Source organism: Triticum aestivum, chromosome 4D, assembly GCF_018294505.1.
Source record: "Triticum aestivum cultivar Chinese Spring chromosome 4D, IWGSC CS RefSeq v2.1, whole genome shotgun sequence".
Taxonomy (NCBI): Eukaryota; Viridiplantae; Streptophyta; class Magnoliopsida; order Poales; family Poaceae; genus Triticum; species Triticum aestivum.
In genome coordinates, this window is record NC_057805.1 from 391,084,013 (window position 1) to 391,102,103 (window position 18,091).

Sequence of the window (18,091 nt, forward strand, 5' to 3'; positions counted from 1 at the left end):
GCACATGGCACCACTAGGCGGCCCTTGAAGTATAAGGTTCCATCTTCAGCAATGGTGAAGAATGAGGGCTTTCCTTCTGCGAGGTAGCGCTTAATCTTGTGAGCTTCAGAGTCATACTTCTGTAGCCTTTTGATGCTGTCCTCGAGATCTGGTTTAGCAAATAGGGTATTGAGGGAACCCTGGGTAACAACGTGGAGGTTCACCTTGCCAAACTCCTTAGGAGGGGGAGCGAGTGCACCCGGAGGAACAATATGGAGGTTCAGCTTCCTGAATTCTTCAACAAGCGAGGGCTGAACTTTGTGAACCTGGAGGTGGTTGCAGTAAGACTTGCGGCTCAAGGCATCAACCATTACATTAGCCTTGCCTGGCGTATAGGAAATACCCAAGTCAAAGTCTGCAACAAGCTCCATCCATCTCTGTTGACGGAGGTTCAGATCTGGCTGAGTAAACAGATACTTCAGACTTTGGTGGTCAGTGAAGATCTCGCAACGATTACCGAGAAGGTAATGTCGCCACTGCTTCAGCGCATGAATGACAACAGCAAGTTCGAGGTCGTGAACTGGGTAATTCTCTTCGTGAGGGCGCAATTGCCGAGAGGCATAAGCAATCACTTTGCGGTCTGGCATTAGGATACAGCCTAATCCTTGACGGGAAGCGTCGCAGTAAATGACGAAGTCCTTCTTAGTATCAGGTGGAGCTAGAACTGGGGCAGAAGTCAACTTGTCTTTGAGTGCCTGGAAACTTTCCTGACACTTGTCTGTCCATTGGAACTTGACGCCCTTATGCAACAGGTTAGTCAGAGGCCTGGCGATCTTGGAGAAGTTCTCGACGAATCGACGGCAATAGCTGGCGAGACCGAGAAAACTTCTGACTTGCTTAACGTTCTTGGGAGGGGTCCAATCAAGAATAGCCTGAACTCGTTCAGGGTTGACGGCAATACCATCCTTAGAGATGACATGCCCGAGATAGGTTACTTCGGGTAGCCAGAATTCATATTTAGAGAACTTGGCATATAGTTGATGCTCTCATAGCTTTTCCAGCACAAGTCGAAGATGTTCAGCATGTTCTTCTTTGTTCTTGGAAAATACCAGGATATCATCCAGATAAACCACGACGAACTTGTCGAGGTAATCCATGAATATATAGTTCATCAGACGAGAGAAGGTGGCTGGAGCATTGGTTAAACCGAAAGACATGACGGTGTACTCGTATGAACCATAGCGAGTCACGAAGGCGGTCTTTGGGATATCCTCTTCGCGAACATAGATCTGGTGGTAGCCCAACCTCAAGTCGAGCTTAGAGAACACTAACGAACCCGCCAGTTGATCATACAGATCATTGATCCGAGGAAGGGGGTATTTATTCTGGATGGTAGCTTGGTTTATAGGACGGTAGTCTTGAACTAACCGATTTGTCCCATCCTTCTTCTTGACAAAGAGAGAAGGTGCTCCCCAAGGAGAGCAACTTGGGCGAATGAACCCTTTGCGAAGAGATTTGTCGATTTCCTCCTTAAGCTCAAGGAGTTCATGCGGCGGCATTTTGTAGGGTCGCTTGGCTATAGGGGTGGTGCCTGGTTTCAAGTCGATGATGAATTCGACAGCTCTAGCAGGGGGAATCCCTGGAAGTTCTTCAGGGAAGACGTCGAGGAATTCACGCACGACGGGAATGTTTTCAATGCCCTCGAGTGGTGCAGCGTTCAATGCATTCAATGCATAGAGCCTTGCCTCGGCATTTTGCACCAGATGGGCTTGGTAAGTAACTATCTCATCTGAAGGGTGTAGCAGATGGAAGGTCTTAGTGGTGCAAACGATTGAAGCAGTATGCGCTTTTAACCAATTCATTCCCAGAATGAGATCAATGCTACAGGACTTCAGTACGATGGGAGAGACAAGAAATTCCAGTCCTTCAATTTCAACAGTAACATCGTGACTAACCATAGAGGTTTGACATTGGCCCGCAGGGGTGTGTACCACTAGCGGACTGTTTATCTCTTCGTAATTAATGCCATGCAGGAATGCAAATTCTGCTGATATGAATGAATGGGATGCTCCTGTATCAAATAAAACGGATGCTGGTACTGAATTTACGAGGAGTGTACCCATCACAGTAGCAGGCTGGTCTTGAGCTTCGCTGAGATCAACGTGGTTGGCATGAGCACGACCATAAGACTTAGCATTGTTGTTGCGGGGCTGGTTGTTACCACGGCCAGCTGCTGGAAGGGCCAGTTGATTCTGGTTCTGATAGTAGCTCCTGGCAAAGTGACCCGGTTGACCACACTTGAAGCACAGACCATTATCGGGAGTGGGAACAGGAGCCCCAGGTGGGGGAGCTGGTAGCTTTGACTGCCTAGATGGTGGAGGAGACAGACGCGGTGCAACATAAGATTTCCTTGGAGCAGGTGCATTTGGACGATACATGCTGTTCGGGATCCATATCTTACGCTTCTGAGAGGGCGAGCCCGAAGATGAGCCCGTGTCACGGTTGCGCCTCTGAGAGCTCTGGTATTCCTGCAGACCAGTCTCCACATTGATGGTTTTATTCACCAAGGTGGCGAAATCGGCGAAGTCATGCACTAGAAGTGCGAGCTTGATGTCAGCTTGTAGTCCATCACGGAACTTCTCCTGTCTGCGTGCATCAGTTGCAATGTCTTCTTCAGCATAGCGGGACAAGTCCAGAAACTCCCGCTGATAAGCTTCGACAGTTTTGTTGCCTTGGGTGAGGTTGCGGAACTCACGCTTCTTCCGGTCCATGACTCCCTGAGGAATGAAGCAGGCACGGAAAGCAGCTTGGAAGTCTGGCCAGGTGATGATTGTTCGAGCTGGCAGAGTACGCCTGTGGCTGTCCCACCATTGAGCTGCGGGTCCCTTCAAGAAGAAGGAAGCAAAGGTGACATAGCTGGCAGGGGCTACATCAGCAGACTCCATCTCATAGGTGATGTCACGGAGCCAGTCATCAGCATCCAGAGGCTGAGTTGAGCTGCGGTAGATGGTTGGGTTGAGGCGTATGAAATCTTGAAGAGTCACTTGGGCTGGCTGCTGGTTCATATTGGGGCGAGGAAACTGAGCCATCATATTTTCCATGAACTGGCGGTTCAGTTCAAACTGTTGGATCATACCCGCCATGTACTCAGGTGGTGGTGGGGCATTGCCACACGACCACGACCACCTGGTCTAACCATTCTGCTAATATATAACAGGGGTTCAGCATTGAGAAATTTGCAAAGACAAGGATCATTCATGATGAAACATGCATAATGAAAGGAGCACGATAGCTACTACATAGTAGTCGGCATAACTTACAAAAGGGGTCATGCATAGAGTTCAGTACATAGGGTTCAGTACATAGACTAAAACATCATAGGCGGCACACAGGCTTGCGGCGAATGCATCTAACACTACAAGCAAGCCTACATCAGTCCCAAGAGGTACTGTGGAGGTAATCGTAGCCCGACAGCTGGTAGTGAGGCAACGGATAGCCCTCCACGTCAGTAGACTGGGGGCCGCGGAAACTCAGGTGTAGAGCCCGACGCTCAGGTGGCAGAAGAGGACCAAGTGCAGGGGAGTAGCCTCCCACCTCTGGCCAACCGACACCGTGGGGCATCACGGTCCTGGCTGGGTAGATCGCAGTACGCGGTACCTGTCCAGATCGGACAAAGGGGTGCAGCAGCGTCAGAGCACGGTAAAGGTGCTGACGGGTGGTGTACATCTCGTGGCGAAGAGCTCGGTTAGCTCGATCCAGCCCATCAGCATGCAGAACCAGGTTCTGATGGTAGAAGGGCTCTCGGGTGACAGTGGAGTAGGCAGCAGTATAGTATCCCTCCGCACCAACATAAGATGCGATAGCAATATGCCTGAAAGGGGAGGTGTCCAACTCCCGATACTCTCCACGAAGACGTGTCAGAGCAGCATAGGCAGCATCGTGGACAGCCATATCGATGGTCACACCAACACGATGTGCGGTGTGCAGCACAGTAGTGGAGTCGTACTCCCGAGAGTAGAGGTGGACGATGGCACGGTACTGCTCCTGGTTAAAGTCCTGGTACTCCTCGTAGACGGTGTACTCAGGGTGCCAGCGATAACCCAGATAGGTCATCATCTCAGCTAGCACCGCAGGTGATCCCGAGGCACCAATGGCCATCGTGTGGCGAACGACCTGCCTCGTGGGTTCCATCTGAAAGCAAAGACGTTTCAAAGGAGTCAAATGACAGTGTGTGAATTGTCCAAAATACTATTCTAAGAAACAACTATGGCTTATCCAACTTTGGGGTGAATGCGGTCACAGGATCCTAGTGTTAAAGTTAGTAAATTCGTTTAACCCGAGTAGAAGAGAGTTCAGAGTCCCAGAGTAAAGGTCGAGGAGTAAAAGATCCTAGTACCACCCAATGGCGACGTGGGCCCGTAAGACACACAGCCATGTTAGTAAAAGTTTTGTAATGTCTAGACTCGACTTCGGCCAAGGAGTGTGGAAAGGGGGATTCCTACAGGCAGTCGGCTCTGATACCAACTTGTGACGCCCCCGATTTGACCGTACACTAATCATGCACGCAAATGTGTACGACCAAGATCAGGGACTCACGGGAAGATATCACAACACAACTCTAAAACATAAATAAGTCATACAAGCATCATAATACAAGCCAGGGGCCTCGAGGGCTCGAATACAAGTGCTCGATCATAGACGAGTCAGCGGAAGCAACAATATCTGAGTACAGACATAAGTTAAACAAGTTTGCCTTAAGAAGGCTAGCACAAACTGGGATACAGATCGAACGAGGCGCAGGCCTCCTGCCTGGGATCCTCCTAACTACTCCTGGTCGTCGTCAGCGGCCTGCACGTAGTAGTAGGCACCTCCAGTGTCGTAGGTGTCGTCGTCGACGGTGGCGTCTGGCTTCTGGACTCCAACATCTGGTAGCGACAACCAGATAGGGAGGAAAGGGGGGAAAAGAGGGAGAAAGGCAACCGTGAGTACTCATCCAAAGTACTCGCAAGCAAGGAGCTATACTACATATGCATGGGTATATGTGTAAAGGGGCATATCAGTGGACTGAACTGCAGAATGCCAGATTAAAAGGGGGATAGCTAGTCCTATCGAAGACTACGCTTCTGGCCATCTCCATCTTACAGCATGTAGAAGAGAGTAGATTGAAGTCCTCCAAGTAGCATCGCATAGCATAATCCTACCCGGCGATCCCCTCCTCGTCGCCCTGTTAGAGAGCGATCACCGGGTTGTATCTGGCACTTGGAAGGGTGTATTTTATTCAGTATCCAGTTCTAGTTGTCATAAGGTCAAGGTACAACTCCGGGTCGTCCTTTTACCGAGGGACACGGCTATTCGAATAGATAAACTTCCCTGCAGGGGTGCACCACATAACCCAACACGCTCGATCCCATTTGGCCGGACACACTTTTCTGGGTCATGCCCGGCCTCGTAAGATCAACGCGTCGCAGCCCCACCTAAGCACAACAGAGCGGTCAGCACGCCGGTCTAATCCTAAGCGCGCAGGGGTCTGGGCCCATCGCCCTATGCACACCTGCACGTTGCGAACGCGGACGCGAGCAGACCTAGAAACCCACACGATCACGGCGGTTACGTCAAAGCGGTCCAACACGGCGCACGCCACTCAGTCGCTGACGTCACGAAGGCTTCAGCTGATACCACGACGCCGGGATACCCATAACTACTCCCGCGTAGATGGCTAGTGCGTATAGACCAAATGGCCAGACTCAGATCAAATACCAAGATCTCGTTAAGCGTGTTAAGTATCCGCGAACGCCGACCAGGGCCAGGCCCACCTCTCACCTAGGCGGTCTCAACCTGCCCTGTCGCTCCGCCACAAAGATCCACTTGCGGGTACTCCTTCGAGCCGACCCGACTTTAGCCATCACATGTGTCATGTATATAGTATATAAGTATATACCCGTGATCACCGCCCAGGTGATCACGGCCCGATAGTATAGCACAGCAGGCGGACAAGAATGTAGGGCCACTGATGGTAACTAGCATCCTATACTAAGCATGTAGGATTGCAGGTAAAGGTAACAACAGTAGTAGCAAGGATAGGCTATGCATCAGGATAGGATATCGGAAAGCAGTAACATACTACACTACTCTAATGCAAGCAGTATAGAGAAGAATAGGCGATATCTGGTGATCAAGGGGGGGGGGCTTGCCTGGTTGCTCTGGCAAGTAGGAGGGGTCGTCGACTCCGTAGTCAAACTGGGCAGCAGCAGTGTCGGTCTCGTAGTCTACCGAAGAGAAGAAGGGGGAAGAAGCAGTAAATACAATGCAAACATAAGCATGACGATGCGTGACATGACAATGAGCGGTGCTAGGTGTGTCCTAACGCGACAGTAGGTGGTGCCGGCGAAGGGGGGGAACATCCGGGAAGTATTCCCGATGTTTCGCGTTTTCGGACAGACGGACCGGAGGGGGAAAGTTTCTAGTTCGATAGGTTAGGGAGGTGTGGTGGACGAACGGACTGCGTATTCGGATTCGTCTCGTCGTTCTGAGCAACTTTCATGTAGAAAACATTTTCATCCGAGTTACGGTTTAAAAGATATGAATTTTCAAAGATTATTTGAATTTCTGGAATTATTTGAATTTAGCAAAAATGAATTATGACGTCAGCATGAGGTAATGCTGACGTCAGCAGGTCAACAGGTCGGCTGACCAGGTCAAACTGACCAGTGGGCCCTACCTGTCATAGACAGTGGGCTAACAGAAGATTAAACTAACTAATTTTAGTTAATTAACTACTGAACCCCACCTGTCAGTGCCTAATTAGATTAATTAATTAGTTTCATTTATAAAAACATTTTTTTGTTAATTATGCGGCGGGGCCCGCATGTCAGCGGCTGGGGCCTTCCGAGTCAGCAGTTGACTGGGTCAACCCAGTCAACTGGGACCCACGGGGCCCACTGGCAGTGGCACTGGGGTGGCCCTAGGCCAGCCACGTCGGCGGCCGGCGCCGGAGCGACTCCGGCGACCAAAACAGAGGCGGCCCCTCACCGGAGTTGGCCGGAATCGCGCTACGGGGCTCGGGGAAGAGCGGGGCTAGGCTCATTCGAAGGAGCTCGCAGCGCCGCATCCAGTGGTGGCCCTAGCTTCGCCGGACTTGGCCAGAATCGGCGCCGGCGAGCGGCGGAGGCGGCGGCGTGCACGGGTGCCCGACGGAAACGGGCTACGGCGTGCTATCGAGCAAGCGGAGGGGCTGGGGAGCATCTACGCGCTGTGGGGAGTGCAACGGGCTTGAGCCCGTGACCAAAAGGTCACCGGAGACCCGCCGGCGATGAGCTCCGCGGCGCTGCGTTCGGGCGCTTCGGCGGCAACTAGCTAGGGCGCACGAGAGAGAGAGGAGGAAGCAGGGGCTCACCGAGCGGCGCACACGGTGGCCCTTGGGGGTTTAGTAGCTGCAGGGGCGCGGCCGGAGTTGGTGAAGAGCGGCGGCGGAGCTTGTCGGAGCAGAGGAGGGAGACGGCGATGTCGGGGGTGATGTAGGGGGGTCCCGGCTCGAGCAGGTGGTCGGGGAGGACGGGCTCGACGCGGCGGAGCTCGTGGACACGTCGGGGAGGGGAACGGGGCTCGGTGGCCGCGTGAACGACGGCGGCACGTCGGCGACCGCGCTCGGGCGGTGGGGAAGGAGGGAGCGGCGTGGATCTGGGGGGATAGGGAGAGGCGCAGAGGCCGAGAGGTGAGCGGGGGGGGGGGGGGGGGGGGGCGAGTGGGAGAGGGGCCTGAGGGGGCGGGGGCGCTGGCGGCCTTATCCTCCCCCGTCGCCGGCGAGGGGGTGCGGCGGGGACCTGCCCCTGTTCCAACCCCGGTCGGGGGAACAGGGAAGGGGAGGGCGACCCGGGGAGGTGGGCTAGGCCGGCTGGGCCTGGGGTCGGCCCAGTTGGGCCAGGGGTCCAGTGGGGGGGGGGACTTCTCCTTCTCCTTTTTTTTCTTTGTTTGTTCTGTTTTCTTTTGTATTTTCTTTTTATTTATTTATTTTCTTTTCTGTTTTATTTCATTTAAAAGTATTTAGGCATTTTATAAAAATGTGTTTTCTCCACAATAATTATCAGTGCAATATCTGGCATGGCCCGAACATTTGTTTAAATTTTTGAAAACTTTTATTTTCCACTTTAAATTTAATTGAAGTTTGGATTAGGAGTTTGAAAAGAAATGTGATTCAAATGTGATCAAGCCCTGTTTAGCAGTATGATTAGCTTAATCACAGAGAGTTACTGTAGCATGATTCTCGGGGTGTTACAAGGATAACATCAGAGCAACACCAAAGTGCGTTGTCCGATATGAAGTGACTTGATACTATCATGGTTTAAGGAACTAACCAATGTTAACTTTCTATGTCATGGACTATAGACTTGTGATGATGCCGTCTCTAAGTGTAATGAACAAATTGGGTTAATTCGGCATGATCGTACTTCAAACATGATACTCTCAAAGTTGTCTGCATCCTTGTTACACTTAACTTATGCCTAAGATCAAGAAAACATAACCATCATGCAACGCTTGAGCTAGTCCTAGAGGCGAAACTAGGAATCAGGTTTTACTGTTTACGACTCTCTATGTGCTTATGGGGTTTTCTCTAAATCACATATTCAAGAACCATAGAAGTTATAACATAGAGTATAAACATATAAATAAATAATACAATTATTATTACCTCTAGAACATATTTCTAATATTGACAACCAACCCAGTATTACGCATGAACGTGCTTTCAGGACTATTAGTGGAGAGACACTGACACACTACAACAAGAGGCGACATTGTGGTTGTGGTTGCCTCGTCGCCTTCAGGAGGCTGTGCCTGTTCCATCATTTGTACCATAGCTTGCGGAAAAGTTGAATTTGTAGATTAGTCGTATCAGAAAATAAGTTATTAATGAGGCAAAAACCAATAGACTAGCTTTGACGTATATACATAACTTAATTTTGTTTGAAATATGCCCTAGAGGCAATAATATTGTATTATTATATTTACATATTCATAATATAACTGCCATGATCCCTGAATATGTGACTCAGTGGAAAACTGATATGCACATGTGGAATGATAAACGGTAAAATAAGGTTCCTAGTCTTGCCTGTAGCTAAGACTGGCTCAAGTGCTATTGGTGATCATGTTTTCCGGATCTTAGGATACCCTCAAGTGTAACGATAGTCCTACAACAACATTGCGAGTATGACGTTAGAAGAATGATCATATTGCACCGACCAAACTTGTTTCTTATACTTTGAGATAATATTGGCTGAAATCAATTGTTATAATATGGAGTGTTAACATGTGTTTTATTTCCTTAGACCATGAGAGTACTGTTACGTCTCCATCGTATCTATAGTTTTTGATTGTCTCATGCCAATATTCTACAACTTTCACATACTTTTGGCAGCATTTTATATTATTTTTGGGAGTAACATATTGATCCAGTGCCCAGTGCCAGTTCCTGTTTGTTGCTGTTTTTTGTTTCGCAGAATATCATGAAACACATGTCAAGAACATTTAAGCCTAACCCACTTCCTATGCATAGGGATTTTGTGAGCAAACGATTTATGGGAGCGAGAATCAACTAGCATAGGAAGGCAAAAAAGGCATAACTTCAAGATTTTCAACACATAGAGAGAAAACTTGATATTATTACAATACCTACAAGCATATGTTCCTCTCTCATAGTAATTTTTAGTAGCATCATGAATGAATTCAACAGTATAGCTATCACATAAAGCATTCTTTTCATGATACATAAGCATGGAAATTTTATTACTCTCCACATAAGCAATTTTGTTCTCATGAATAGTAGTGGGAGCAAACTCAACAAAATAGCTATCATGAGATACTTTATTGACATAATCAAATTGAAAATTAAAATCATGATGACAAGTTTCATGGTTATCATTATTCTTTATAGCATACATGTCTTCACCATAATCATCATAGATAGCAACTTTCTTGTCATAGTCAATTGAAACCTCTTCCAAAATAGTGGATATTCATCAGTAAATAAAGTCATGACCTCTCCAAATCCACTTTTATCAATATTGTAAAAAAATTCAACACCCTCCAAAATAGTGGGATCAATAGTACCAAGAGTTGACACTCTTCCAAACCCACTTTCATCATTATAATCATCATAAATAGGAGGCATGCAATCATCATAATAAATTTGCTCATCAAAACTTGGGGGACTAAAATATCATCTTCATCGAACATAGCATCCCCAAGCTTATGGCTTTGCATATCACTAGCATCATGGATATTCAAAGAATTAATACTAGGAACATTGCAACCATGCTCATCATTCAAAGATTTTATGCCAAACATTTTGTTGATTTCTTCTTCTATCAATTGATCACAATTTTCCTTTCCATCATTTTCAAGAAACACATTATAAAGATGAACAACATAAGACCACCTCAATTCCATTTTTTAGTTTTCTTTTATGAACCAAACTAGTGATAAAACAAGAAACTAAAAGATTCAATTGCAAGATCTAAAGATATACCTTCAAGCACTCACCTCCCCTGCAACGGCGCCAGAAAAGAGCTTGATGTCTACTATGCAACTTTATTCTTGTAGACTCGTGTTGGGCCTCCAAGCGCAGAGTTTTGTAGGACAGTAGCAATTTTCCCTCAAGTGGATGACCTAAGGTTTATCAATCCGTGGGAGGCGTAGGATGAAGATGGTCTCTCTCAAACAACCCTGGAACCAAATAATAAAAAGTCTCTTATGTCCCCAACACACCAAATATAATGGTAATTTGTATAGGTGCACTAGTTCGACGAAGAGATGGGGATACAGGTGTAATATGGGTAGTAGATATTTATTTTTGTAACAAGAATAATAAAAACAACAAGGTAGCAATTGATAAAACAGAGCACAAACGGTATTGCAATGCTTGAAAATGAGGCCTAGGGTCCGTACTTTCGCTAGTGCAATCTCTCAACAATGCTAATCTAATTGGATCACATAACCATCCCTCAACGTGCAACGAAGAATCACTCCAAAGTTCTTATCTACCACATAAGAAGAAATTGTGTGTAGGGTACGAAACCACGTTCAAGTTATTCTTTCCGTTCGATCTATCCAAGAGTTCGTACTAAAATAACACCATATGATACGCATCAACCAACTCTAATATCACCTAGATACTCCAATGTCACCACAAGTATCCATGAGTTAATTATACCATACGCATCAAACAATTTCAGATTCATAATACTCAATCCAACACAAAGAACCTCAAACAGTGCCCCAAGATTTCTACCAGAGAAACAAGGACTAGCACGTGCATCAACCCCTATGCATAGATTACCCCAATGTCACCTCAGGAATCCGTGAGTTGAGTGCGAAAACACATATCAAGAGAATCAATATAATACCCCATTGACACCACGGGTATTCATATGCAAGACATATATCAAGTGCTCTCAAATCCATAAAAGCATTCAATCCGATAAAATGAAATATCAAAGGGAAAACTCAATTCATCACAACAATATAGAGGGAGAAACACCATATGATCCAACTATAACAAAGCCCGCGATACATCAAGATCGTGACATCTCAAGAACACGAGAGAGAGAGAGATTAAACACATAGCTACTCGTACAAACCCGAGGCCCCGAGGGTGGACAACTCCCTCCTCATCATGGTGGACGCCGGGATGATGAAGATGGCCACCCGTGATGATTTCCCCCTCCGGCAAGGTGCCAGAACGGGGTCTAGATTGGTTTTTCATGGCTATAGAGGCTTGCGGCGGTGGAACTTCTAATCTAGGGTTATCTTCAGGGGTTTTGGAATATTTGGGAATTTATAAGGTGAAGAGGCGGTCCGGGAGGCCACCGAGGTGGGCACAACCCACCAGGGCGCGCCTGGGCCACCAGGCATGCCCAGGTGGGCTGTGCCCCCCCTCGGGGCATCCCTCTGGTACTTCTTTGGCCCATGTTCTTCCTTCTTGTCCAGAAAAAATCTCCAAAAAGTTTTGCTGCGTTTGGACTCCGTTTGGTATTTATTTGCTGTGATGTAAAAAACAAGCAAAAAACAACAACTGGCACTAGGCACTATGTCAATAGGTTAGTCCCAAAAAATGATATAAATTTGCTATAAAATGATTCTAAAACATCCAAGAAGGGTAATATAACAGCATGGAACAATCAAAAATTATAGATACGTTGGAGACGTATCACTCAACACTATATTATTATCCAATGATATGTGGTTATCCTATGATGTTTGAGTAGATCTGTTTTTTCCTATGGGTTGATTGATGATCGTGATTTGTTTGATTTGTATGTTTTATTTTGGTGCCATCCTATGGTGCCCTCCATGTCGCGCAAGCGTGAGGGATTCCCATTGTAGGGTGTTGCAATACGTTCATGATTCTCTTATAGTGGGTGGCGAGAGTGACAAAAGCTTATACCCGAGTAAGGGGGTTGTTGCGTATGGGAGTAAAGAGGACTTGATACTTATTGTTGTGGTTTGGTTTTACCTTAATGATCTTTAGTAGTTGCAGATGCTTGCTAGAGTTCCAATCATAAGTGCATATGATCCATCTAGAGAAAGTATGTTAGCTCATCCTTCTCCCTCATATAAAATTGCAATAATGATTACCGGTCTAGTTATCGATTGCCCAGGGACAAATAACTTTCTTGTGTTCAGAAATCTCTCTACTAAACACCTAACTTTATTATCTTGCAAATTACTCGTAGTTTTACTCTAGCTAAGTACATCTAGTTTTGTTCTTGCAAACCTATCCTATCACCTACAAAGTACTTCTAGTTTCATACTTGTTCTAGGAAAAGCAAACATTAAGTGTGCGTAGAGTTGTATCGGTGGTCGATAGAACTTGAGGGAATATTTGTTCTACCTTTAGCTCCTCGTTGGGTTCGACACTCTTACTTATCGAGAAAGTCTACAATTGATCCCCTACACTTGTGGGTTATCAAGTACCGTAGTCACTTCTTACCGCACACTGGACTTTGCGGTTGCTCAAACGCCATCTGTAACATGGTGATCATGCATAACGACAACTTATAGGTTCATCAAAAAGTTTGATAACGGACTAGATAGCTCGAGAGTGGAATTTGGTCCACCAGCGATGGAGATATATTCTTAGGGCTCTCTTGATGTGACGGCATCCATCATTGCCTGGCCAGACACAGGTGACTATGTCACGGGGATGCCGGAACATTTCAATGAGAAAGAAGAACAAAACAGGTAACGAGGAGAATGGTACAATGAGCATGTGTATGACTCAAGAGGATACTAATACATCCCGGGTTTTGTAAAGTATCTCGAAGAAAAAGGAATATCACATGATAACCAAAGGTTCACTCGAATGTCATTCGTGTAATCATAGGGATCGATATGGATGTCCACGGTTACGCTATCGGTCATTGAACAAAGGGGTTTTGTTCATGTCGATGTTTTACCGAACCTATGATACGTCTCCAACATATCTATATTTTTTATTGTTCCATGTTATTATAGTATCAACTTGGATGTTTTATATGCAATTACATATCATTTTTTGGGACTAACCTATTAACCTAGTGCCAAGTGCCAGTTGTTATTTTTTGCCTGTTTTTGATTTTCTAGGAAATCAGTACCAAACGAAGTCCAAACGCTATGAAAATTTTTGACGATTTTTTCTGGAGGAGAGCAGAAGCAAACGAGGAGATGGCAAGGCAACAGGGCGTGCCCAGGGGTTAGGCGTGCCCTGATGCCTTGTGGGCCCCTTATGGCTCCGTCTGACCTAATTCCACCTCTATAAATTCTCTAAAATCAGGAAACCAACAGAGAGTCACCCGAAATACTTTTTCCGGCACCGCATGTTTCTGTTCTTCCATGGTCCCATCTGGAGGCCTTTTCCGATACTCTGTTGCAGCGGGAATCGATCACAGAGGGCTTCTACATCAACCTTGCTGCCCTTCCGATGATGTGTGAGTAGTTTACCATAGACCTATGCGTCCATAGCTAGTAGCTAGATGGCTTCTTCTCTCTCTTTGATCTTCAATACAATGTTCTCCTCAATGTTCTTGGAGATCTATTCGATGTAATCTTCTTTTGCGGTGTGTTTGTTGGGATCCAATGAGTTTTGAGTTTATGATCAGATTATTCATGAATATTAATTGAGTCTTCTCTGAATTCTTTTATGCATGATTGTTATAGCTTTGTATTTCTCTCTGATCTATCTGTTTGATTTGGCCAACTAGATTGATTTATCTTGCAATGGGAGAGGTGCTTTGTAATGGGTTCAGTCTTGCGATGATCTATATCCCAGTGATAGAAGGGGGCAAGACACGTATTTGCATTGTTGCCATTAAGGGGAAAACGACGAGGTTTATTCATATTGTTATAATTCACTTTGTCTACATCATGTCATCTTGCTTAAGGCGTTACTCCATTTCTTATGAACTTAATACTCTAGATGCATGCTGGATAGCTGTTGATGGTTGGAGTAATAGAAGTAGATGGCAGGCATGAGTTGGTCTACTTGTCTCGGACGTGATGCCTATATACATGATCGTTGCCTTGAATATCATCATAACTATGCGCTTTTCTATTAATTGCCCAACAGTAATTTGTTTACCCACCGTATGCTTTTTGTTCGAGAGAGATGCCTCTAGTGAAAACTATAGCCCTCGTGTCTACTTTTATCATATAGTAAATCCAAAAATACCTTGCTGCGATTTATTTATCGTTCTTCTATTTTGTGTTTTATTTATCTATCGATAACTGTCAAATTTGATCCTTGCAAATAACCACCAAGGGGATTGGCAACCCCCTTGATCGCGTTGGGTGCAAGCATTTGCTCTTGTGTGTAGGTGCTATTAACAAGAGGTTTCGTGTGGTTCTCGTACTGGATTGATAACCTTGGTTCTTAACCGAGTGAAATACTAATCTCTACTATACTGCATCATCCTCTCCTCTTCGAGGAGATCCCAACGCAGCTCACAAGTAGCAGGAAAAATTCCTGGCGCCGTTGCCGGGGAGACATCACCCAAACCTATCAAGTACCTTTGCATAAACTATCATCTACTCGTTCTTACTTTCATTTGCCATTTTCCTCTTGTTTTCATCTACCCCACTTCTAAAACAATTTAATACAAAAATATTTTCGTTTGCTTGTTTTGCTTGCTTTTAGTTCCTTCATGTCATGACTCAAGAACAGAAAGAAATAGGAGAAATTTAAGATAACTATGGATCCTCATCCACTTGCTAATATTTTAAAAATATCCAATTATGATGAACCAATTGCTAGTGAGTTGAGTGCACTTGATTACTTCTATGAAGTTTTGCTTGAAAATCATGAATCCGGAAATTGTGATGAAGTGTTAAAAAAGAAATCTATAAAGTGATTCATGATACCTCCTTGAATGAAAAGCATGATTGCAATGATGTTATTATAAATTCTATTAATTTCAATTGTGCTAATGATATGCAAAGCTACAAGCTTGGGATGATAATTTTATTATGTCCACTACTTATTGCAATGATCATGATTGGGGTGATAATGCTTCTTTTGATCTTGCAAAGTTAATCAAGCCTCATGATGAATATGCTATTTATAATAGTGTTTGCGATAATACTGAAAGTGGGTTTGGAAGAGTGTCAACTTTAGGTAAAAAGAATCCCACAGATTTGGAGAGTGTTCAATTTTATGAAATTTTTGATAAAAGTGGGTTTGGAGAGGTCATGACTTTAGTCGATGTTAATCCCACTATCTTGGAAGAGACTATAAGATTTGGATGCATGTGGATCATCAAGAGAATATTGTTTATGATAGATATATTGTTGAATTTTAATATTATCCTACATGTAATTATTATGAGAGAGGAAAATATTGTTCGTAGAAATCTTCATGTTACTGAATTACCTCTCTTTGTGTTGAGATTGCTATTGTTTCTTTCTTCTTCCTTGCATATGCTATATTTTGCTTGCCTTGATAATTTGTTTCCCTACAAAATGCCTATGCATATGAAGTATGTTATACTTAAATATGTTTGTCACATGTTTTATGATGCTCTCTTTGTTCTTCAATTCTTGTATTTCATGTGAGCATCGTTGAAATCTCAAAGCCTATATTAATGGCTATAAAGGAAGAGCTTGTTGGGAGACAACCCAATACTTTTGGTTTTTTTTTGTTTTTGAGTGTGCACACAATTATGCTACTGTTATGGTTTTGTTTTTGTGTTTAAATTAGTTTTTGTGTCAAGTGAAGCCTTTGGGATGATTTGGTTGATAGTTGATTTGATTCTATGAAAAAATTGAAACTTTTGCACCCAGTAGCAGAATTGTTTAAATTCACTGGAACATGATAAAATTCTGAATTTTTTTACTCATGATTTATATACAAATTGCCCACGTTGTCCTAATTTTTTTTGGAATATTTGGAGTTACGTAAGTATTGTATTTGTCCACATCATTATAGACTATTCTGTTTTTGACAGATTCTGTTTTCGTTGCATAGTTTGCTTGTTTTAATGAATCTATGGATTGTATCGGGGGGTATAAGTCATGGTGAAGTTAGAATACAGTAGGTATTATGCAATAATAAAAAATAAATGGGTTTGCAACAGTACCTGAAGTTTATGATTTTCTTGTTATACTAATGGATCTCACGAGTTTTCTGTTGAGTTTTGTGTGCTGAAGTTTTCAAGTTTTAAGTGAGATCGCGATGGATGAAGGAATAAGGAGTGGCAAGACCATAAGCTTGGGGACACCCAAGGCACCCCAAGGTAATATTCAAGGACACCCAAGAATCTAAGCTTGGGGATGCCCCGGGTGGCATTCCCTCTTTCTTCTACCAACTATCGGTAAATTACTTGGAGCTATAGTTTTATTCATCACATGATATGAGTTTTGCTTGGAGCGTCGTGTATTATATGAGTATTTCCTTTTTTTATTTTTAGTCTGCCACAATCATCTTTGTTGGACACACCTTTTGAGAGCGACACACATTTATTCGTGATTTGTTAGAATACTCTCTGTGCTTCACTTATATCTTTTGAGCTAGGCAGAGCTCTAGTACTTCACTTATATCTTTTAGAGCACGACAGTGGTTATATTTTAAAGAAATAATTGTACTCTCATGCTTCTCTTATATCATTTTGAGAGTTTGATAATAGTGATGGCAATATGCATGTGTTGTGAAATTGGTCCTAATATTCAAGAAGGATATAATAAAAACTTTCATGTAGATCACTGAATATGATTAGTTTGATTCCTTGCAATAGTTTTGCAATATAAAGATGGTAATATGCGGGAGGTACTAGTGAATGATTTTGGTTTAGTAAGAATATTGGTGTTAAGCTTTGTGATTCCCGAAGCATGCATGTATAGTCTCTCGTTATGCTAAGAAGTTGGAGCACGATTTATTATTGAGTGTCTTCCTTTGCGTGAAGGTCGGGGGTGCGTGATGGTTAACTCCTACGAACCTCCCCCTAGGGGCATGCACAGTAGTACTTTGCTTTGAGGGCTAATAAACTTTCGCAATTAGTATGTGAGTTATTTATGACTAATGTGGGCCCATGTATAGGCAGTCTGACCTCTCCGCAATTTGCTAGCCTCTCTGGTACCGTGCATTGCCCTTTCTCACCTTGAGGATGTGGTGCAAACTTTGCCGGTGCATCCAAACCCTGTGATATGATACGCTCTATCACACATAAGCCTCCTAATATCTTCCTGAAAAGAGCCAGCATACCGAGCTATTATGCCATTTCCATAGCCTTTCTGAGATATATTGCCATGCAACTTCCACCATTCTGTTATTATGAAACACATCATCATTGTCATATTGTTTTGCATGATCATATTGCTGACATAGTATTTTTAGCTCATCCACCGTTCATCGTTTTTCATACATGTTATGCTAGATCATCACACATCCTGGTACACTGCCAGAGGCATTCATATAGAGTCATATTTTGTTCTAGTATCGAGCTGTTGTTTTGAATTGTAAGTAAATAGAAGTGTCATGATCATCATTATTCATTATTAGAGCATTGTTCGAGTGAGGGAAAAAAGAGAGGCCAAAAAGAGCCCAGAAAAAAGAGAGGCCAAAAAGAGCCCACCAAAAAAATGAGAG